Source organism: Rhinatrema bivittatum, unplaced genomic scaffold, assembly GCF_901001135.1.
Source record: "Rhinatrema bivittatum unplaced genomic scaffold, aRhiBiv1.1, whole genome shotgun sequence".
NCBI classification, from domain to species: Eukaryota; Metazoa; Chordata; class Amphibia; order Gymnophiona; family Rhinatrematidae; genus Rhinatrema; species Rhinatrema bivittatum.
The window spans coordinates 47,904-55,716 of NW_021821437.1; the positions used below are offsets into that span (position 1 = coordinate 47,904).

General features: G+C 43.8%; 1 pseudogene; it reads right to left on the reverse strand.

Annotated features, from left to right (window-relative positions):
- Window positions 1-3,026: 3,026 nt before the first annotated feature.
- Window positions 3,027-3,165, reverse strand: LOC115082664 (annotated as a pseudogene).
- Between the last annotated feature and the right edge of the window lie 4,648 nt (window positions 3,166-7,813).

Below are 7,813 nucleotides of genomic sequence, written 5' to 3' on the forward strand. Positions count from 1 at the left end.
CCGTCTGGTCACAAGGTCGAGTCTCTGGCAAATACACACTGTATACTCCAGTCTTAAATGCCACCATGTTCCAATCCATATAGATGCACCTCAGCTGTGAGTCCTGACGAGCCGCAGGTGATCAGGGTGAGGTCCTGATAACCTCAGCAACACAGCCACTCAGTCCCAAATGCAAGCCACCTGGAAGGAAAAACAAAAGACAGAAACAAAAAGGCAGCCAGGCCCCCCAGCCATACAACAGTACCCCACCCTCACGGGAAGCCTCCCGGCGACCACACAAACCTGGCCCAGGAGAAACACCCCCCTCCAGGGACCATGGCTGGAAACCGCATCTGCATTCGTCTTCCAACAGAATGGTTGATGTCCTCTCCTCTGGCTGCATCCTTGCCTTTGTTTCAGTCAGTCACTTAGCACAGGTGTGGCCAGGAGTTCTTAAACCTGTGCGGTCAGCCTTTATCCAACCATGTGCGGTCATTAGTCATAAAACAAAAAAGACAAACACAAACAACCAAACCACCCCCCCCCCCTCCCCAGGGGACCGTCCCTATCAAACCCCGGGAAGAGGAGAAAAGAAAAACCCCAAACTTAAGCTTACAAATAAAAGCGCTAAAACACCCCCCCCCCCCCCAAACGACATGTAGGGACCAACACCCCCCAGAGGACTTCCCGCCAGCTCCAGGAGTAATAACCACAGCCGAGGTCCCTCTGGGATCCAACGTCACCCACGGGGACTCCCAGCGCCTCCCAGAGGACCACTCGTCAACCCCAGGAGACGCCTCCCCTCACGACCAACGGACCCAGCCCCGGCCGTCTATGGCTAGATGGACCCACAGCCCTTTCCCCCCCAGAGGACACCACAGTCAAACCCTGAGGGCGGAAACTGGGGGGAAAACACCCCCCCCCCCCCAGGTGCAGAGGTTACCTGGGAAACGCCCAGCATAACCACACTGCACCACTCCAGCAACGCCGACACTACGGCTCACACGGCTGGAGCCAGAGGAGAAGAGAGGGAACAAAAAGAAAATACCCCAAACCCCCCCCTCCCCTCCCGGGTGCAGAGGTTACCTGGGAAACGCCCAGCACAACCTAACTGCACCACTCCAGCAACGCCGACACTACGGCTCACACGGCTGGAGTCAGAGGAGAAGAGAGGGCATAACAAAAAACAAAACAAAAAAAAAGAAAGAAAAAACAACAACCCAAATACCGTCGCCAGTCACACTCCACCACGACCCACGGATAAGGCACAACACAGGAACACGGCTGCAAGAGAGCACGAATCAGTATTCAGTAATGGGTCTCAAACACGCACCATCCGGGCGGAGAGCACCCGCAACTGATCCGGATAACTTCTGAACGTCTGCTGCCGCCTTCCCGGCTCGGAGAACCGACCAGCGTTTGAAGGACCCAGTATGAAATAAGCAGAGCACGGTACAAAGGCTAACTGAATTTAATACATAACAGTGATACAAAAAATAACAAAAGAAAGTGCGGTCTGGCGTGGTGCGCTCCCAGCAGTGCTAACGGTCCGGAGCCAGAAGCTGTTCGGACCCAAGGACCCCGCCGACACCCCCCAGGTGGCCGCAACAAACCGAGTCTGTGAAAGAAGGAACCATTATGTGAGTCCACACTCTACACACAGAGAGACCACTCAAAGGTGTACAAACAGCAAACACTTCCTGGCTTGATTACTGATCAGCTTCCCAACCTGCAGGCATGGAACATCCAGTTCACAAAACTCCACTGCAGTGGAAGCTGATACATGACTAACATACAGCTCAATACAATAAGGTGTGAGGGACACCACATTTACTGACTGTATAACTGTTAGTCACAAAATCTAACGTACCTCAGGAAGTGTGCTGACGAGCGTGAGACCTCACCCCCTCCTCTTTCACAGACCGTGCATCAAACCTGGACGTTCTCTAGCATCCGCTGCTGATGAGATGGCTCCCGAGACGACGATCTCACCCGTCTGGTCACAAGGTCGAGTCTCTGGCAAATACACACTGTGCACTCCAGTCTTAAATGCCAACATGTTCCAATCCATCCAGATGCACCACAGCTGTGAGTCCTGACGAGTCGCAGGTGATCAGGGTGAGGTCCTGAACAGCCTCAGCAACACAGCCACTCAGTCCCAAATGCACGCCACCTGGAAGGAAAACCAAAAGACAGAAACAAAAAGGCAGCCAGGCCCCCCAGCCATACAACATTAACAAGAGTGACATGAAATATACAATGACAATAAAAACCATAATAATACCTAAAATCCATAATAATGCCAAACGTACCAATCTTTAAAAACATTGACACTGGACGAGTTAATGACATGGTTCAGTAAACTGTTCCACAAGGTGACAATTCTGTTGCTAAAAAAAATCTTTCTGATGTTCAATCTTGACCTAATAACCTTTAACAGAGTCAAGTGGCCTCTCAGAGCAGTGTAATCTGTAAACTGGAAAAATTGATTCTTATCAGCATTTTCGTGGCAGTTTAATACTTTATAAGCTTCAATAACTTTCTCAAAGTCTGGGGACTTGAGCCACACTTGCACACAATAAACACAAAAACAGGCTTCTTGTCAAAACTTACTAATTTGTTCAAAAATATTGGTCCAATCACCTTGCTGTTTTCAAGACATGAATCATCTTGAAAAAATTAATAAGTACACCAAAAGGACCAGAGAGGCTGCTCCCCTTTTATTATATGGATGGTCTTTACAAGATGATATTGTTAACAATTAATTATGAACTATTTAAAAAAATTGTGCTAAATTTAATCTTGTTTTCTGGGCTCACTAACTGAATCCACACTTTTCAGTTAATGGATTTTCCAACTTTACCGCCTACATGAATCCAGCATTAAACACCATGCAAACAATAGATGCAACCTCAAAAACAAGTTTTTTGTCTGTTTGCTTTTTTTTGTCTGATTTTGTGGTGAATAACACTTACGTAAAATGTATTTGTCAAGAAAAAGTTTTGGTGAGTTACATGCACTGAATTCCATGTATGCAACATTTGAACCACTCTGAACATATTCCTCCTTTCTTTATTTCCTAGCAGAAATAATAAACAATCATCAATGACAGAAAGCCAATGAAACAAATCTTTTGTTTGTGTCTGTTTTACGCTCAGAAAGAAGCATAGAACAGAAAACTTCATGAGACCAAAGACTTCAGAAACACATTTGTGAAGTGAAAGACGACAGAAATGATTGAAAAGCCACCGAAAGCCATCTGAATCTTCCGAATGGTGGAAGAGCTGGGCATGTCACAACATGTCCTGTGAGGCTTCAACACGGTGGAGCTTTTGCTGCGCCATCAGCTTCGTGCCAAAGCCATCGGCATGAATTTCGCTGCAACTCTTTTCATGGCAAAATCTTCTGTCACACTGGAATGTGCCAAAAAAGTGCTGATGTCCACCTCTTCCACAATTTCTCGGACAGTCACACGACGGTCCCACATCACCACAGAGTTCACTTTGGAAATGATCTGGTCATTTCTGCATGTTGATGGCCGACCGGAGAGCGGCTCGCTCTCCACCGTTGTGCGGCCGTCTTTAAACCGGTTGTACCGCTCCTTAAATCTGTGTGATGCCCATAGGATCGTCACCAAAAGCCGTCTAAAAATCCGAATGGTTTCTACCTGGCTGTCGCCCAGTTTCTGACAAAATTTGATGCAGTCGCGCTGCTCCAGTCATTCCGCCATTTCCTTGCAAAGAAAAAAACAACAAGAGCTAATGCAGCAAAGCTCCAAATCGTTCAGACATTTATTCGCAATAAAGAAACGACGAGAGGGGTGGACCAGTGCTCACACAAAGCCTGCTCACAGGCGAATGACGCAACCGACAGGCGTGAAAAAACTCACGCATGCGCACGAAGGTTCAAGCTTGGCTGATGCAATCACACGTGATTCAAATCCATATGGTTTTTGAAAAAAATAAAAAGGTCGGATACTTTTCTAACAGACCTCGTAATGTACATAAGCAGTTTGGTGACAGGGAGTTACATACAGCAGAAGTGTTCACGGTCACATTAGTAAATAGAAGTTTATTCTACTTCTACGATCATATGTGAGGTGAACGTACTTTACAATAAAACATTTAAAAACCCGATGAGTCATTTGTTTATTTAGAACACAAACACTGCTTCTTGCACATGGGTACACAGTGCAAGCAGCTGCGCGATGTGGTTACACATATGGTTACACATCAAAAATAAAAAAATACACGCCACCTATGGCATTTGAACCTGCACTTTCCAAAAGCCCTGATTGTCAACCAGAAAGTTTACCACTAAGCTACCATCACTGTGCAGTAAAATGTGATGGAAAATGCCTGATATCAAGAATGACATGGATGTATTTAAGAAAAAATAAAACCACACACCATGTAAAAACACATTTTATTGAATCCCTCTTATCAAGCGGACAATACAAATATGATCCCTCTGTTCCTCTGTAGATGATCCATGGTCACAGACGTACAGTCATGAAATGACATGAATGAGAAGCAGGGTGCTGTTATCATGTCCATATCTGGTGGCGGCATGTCCAGCTGGCTGTGCGCGCATGTCCTGCCTGAAACGCATGTCTTGTGGATGGTGCAAGAGAGATAGCGGACATCAGAAATCTCTGTTTGCACTTGTTTGTAAGTGCTTTCTGCATTTACTGTGTTGCCTTAATTTTTGTGTTGTGGAAAACATTTAGAATGAATCCACAACACGCACACGGGTGATTCTTTAACTACGGGCACTATTGGCCTTGTAAATGTAATTTCCACCACACCATTGCCTTACAATATAAAGCGCCTTGGGGCAACTGTTTGTTGTGATTTGGCGCTATATACATGTGCTCTGATGTCACTGTTTATCTCCATAGAAACTACCCAAACAATCTTTCATACAAACTGTTTAAAGGGACATTACAGTGTTGTGGTGGAAATTACGGCAATAGTGTGGGACAACTACATTTTGTTTAAAAAAATCACAACAGTTGTATGACATTGAATACCCCAATTATGTTTTGATTATTTTACTGATATTTTATTCAGAGATATTTTAAAACATTAGAAAAAACGTTTCTTTACCATTCATTTTTATCATTGAAGATCAAAAGTCTGGGTGTGGGACAAGCACAAAACGGCAATATTTGCATATAATGATGCTGAAAAAAGGTGAAAAAGTCATCATAGACTACTAGAACAAATTTCTTAACACACTTTCATTGTAAAGATAACTATAAAAGTGTGAAATTTCCCCTTTTTTCTGTTTTTCATACAATATGATCAAAGGACATAATAAGTGCCCGTAGTCTAAGAATCACCCACATGCGTGTACACACACGCACACACACACACACACAAAATTACATTATTCTCTCTACTCAGTTAGGTTTATTTTACTTAAGATGATATTATGAGTCCAGGGAAATGAAATAATTCCCTCAAAATAATTGAGTTGATTAAACTGATCAGGTTTTGTCTAAAGTAAGAATGAAATAAGTGACCTGTTGGTTCCTTGAAAAATGCACAAAACAGTGAATGTAGTCAAACATTTTATGTTATAAAGAAAATTTATTCAAAACTATATTTACAGATAGTAAAAAAATTAAATAGATTTGGAGATGACTCTGCAGGCTGCTGAGGGTCAGTGCTGAGGTGTCTTGACCTTTTAACCTGCACAATAAATAAATAAACACATTCAGACTTTCTGTATGATGCCAGCTGCTAAAAACAAGAGTCACGTGTTCGATCTGATTGTTTCCTCACCTTCCTGTTGGGCTTCCACGTCGGGTGGAGCTCGTAATGTCGCCGGCTCTCGATTCAGGCCAGTTCGAAATATTCTTCTTTCTCTGTTGCAGAGAGCGAATGCCACTGCAAACACAAGACAACACACTGTCAGTTCACGCACTCACTGACACAATGATAAGATTGTGCACGTGAGGAGTGTGCACACTCACCATCTGTCCCAGAATCTTATTCACGATGGCACAGTCTTTCACCTTCTGCTGTGCCACCACAAATGGGTGCTGCTTCTGTCTCAACACCATGAAGGCATTTGGGGGCTTTTTTACATAGGGTTTGGGATCAGCAGAAGTACTGGGAGGGGCGCTGTGTTCTGGAGGAACAGGAACACAGGCGGGATGAGCAGGAATGCTAGGAGGGGTGCTGGGTTTGGAGGATCAGTAACAAAGGCGGGACGAGCAGGAGTGGAGGAAGTCAGATAAAATGTGGGATGGACAAAAGTCAATAAAATGTTTTCAGCAGCAGGAGTGTTGAGCGCCTGGTACTGAGGGTTTCCAAGGTCCATGATCAGGAGATCATCCTTGTTGGGTATTTTCTCCTCCAAACATTCTTAAAACCTTGATAAGACAAACAGAGTCAAGAAACACCAGTGAGACAGAAAGTCAAATTTATGACGCGCGGAGTGCAGTCAGGCTGTACACCAAGGCTACACTAAAGTCTGGCCTGTGCTCCCGCTCTTTTTATTAGAGATGCCCTCATTACATCATAAAACTTGTCCTGGGGGGGGGGGGGGGGGACAACGCGAGACAAGTTTCTTCCCGTAACATAAACACATACGTCAATAAGCGCAGCTGTAAGGAAAAACAGTTTCTTTCTTTTACTCTTATCGTCGAAGGTCAGCACATCTCGTTCGTCTGTTGCAGTTATCAGCTGTTGTGCATCTGCCTGGAGTGTCCTGGTCTTCACACTAAGCATCACATCACAACAGTCAAAACAACCTTCAGGTCTATTACTCCCAGTTCATGACTGACCCCGTCATGCTTCACTCCCAGTCGTTAGCGGCTACAAAACAAGTTGTATAATAATAATAAGTACATCCAGCTCTTCATTCCCAGTTCAGATTGACCCCAGCATGCTAAAACAAGGTTGAATAACACGTACATTCTTAGGGTTACTTTTAAGACAGGTGCATAACAGCACAATAACGTTTTCATAAGAAAGAAGACAAAGGTACAAATGTTTAACAGTGATAACATATATATATATATATATATATATATATATATATATATATAATCTTTAACATTTCCCACCTGTTTATCGCCTGTTAAACATATAGTAGTAGTTATCACCTAACTTAGCACTTCTTTCTTGAGATTTTCACTAAGAGGTTCATCATGGTACGTAAAGCATCTATTTCAGTGTTTTGAGCTACTATTTTTTCAGTTACATTCATGAACAGACCCAATCGATAATTCAGTGTTTCAATCATTAATGAAATTTTTTTTTTTTTTCTTTCCCCACTCCTATCCAGGGGAACAATGAATGTGCTATTTTATCTCCTACAGACCACAATTTTTTGGTCCTTTGGTACATCCGAGCCCCACATGTGATCATGTGGTAACACATCTGGGTATATCAATCTCCTCCGTCTGGTGCTGCCATTCTTCTCTGTGGAGGTCCTTGGCACTACCACATATGTATGGTCAGTCACCTGGGTAGGTGCACACACACCACCCCAATTTGGTGGGAGACTCATGTACAGTCTGGAACCACAAAGCCAATAGATGTCATCATACACCGGAGTACCATTTACAGGTGGTAGCAAAACTTACTAACATAAGCACATGATTCATCCGTTCCCCATGGACAGGAGCCTGTATAATTACATCCCCGTCCAATGTGATGAAGATAAGTACCATCCACATATTATGTTTTAGTTAGGCTTAAATTATTTGATAAAACATACGTTTGGGTACACAGACGTTTCTTAATTTTACCTACAGTTTTATTCCCTGTCTCCGTAAAAGCAAATTGGGAATGGCCGTTGTGATGACAATTTAACGTGA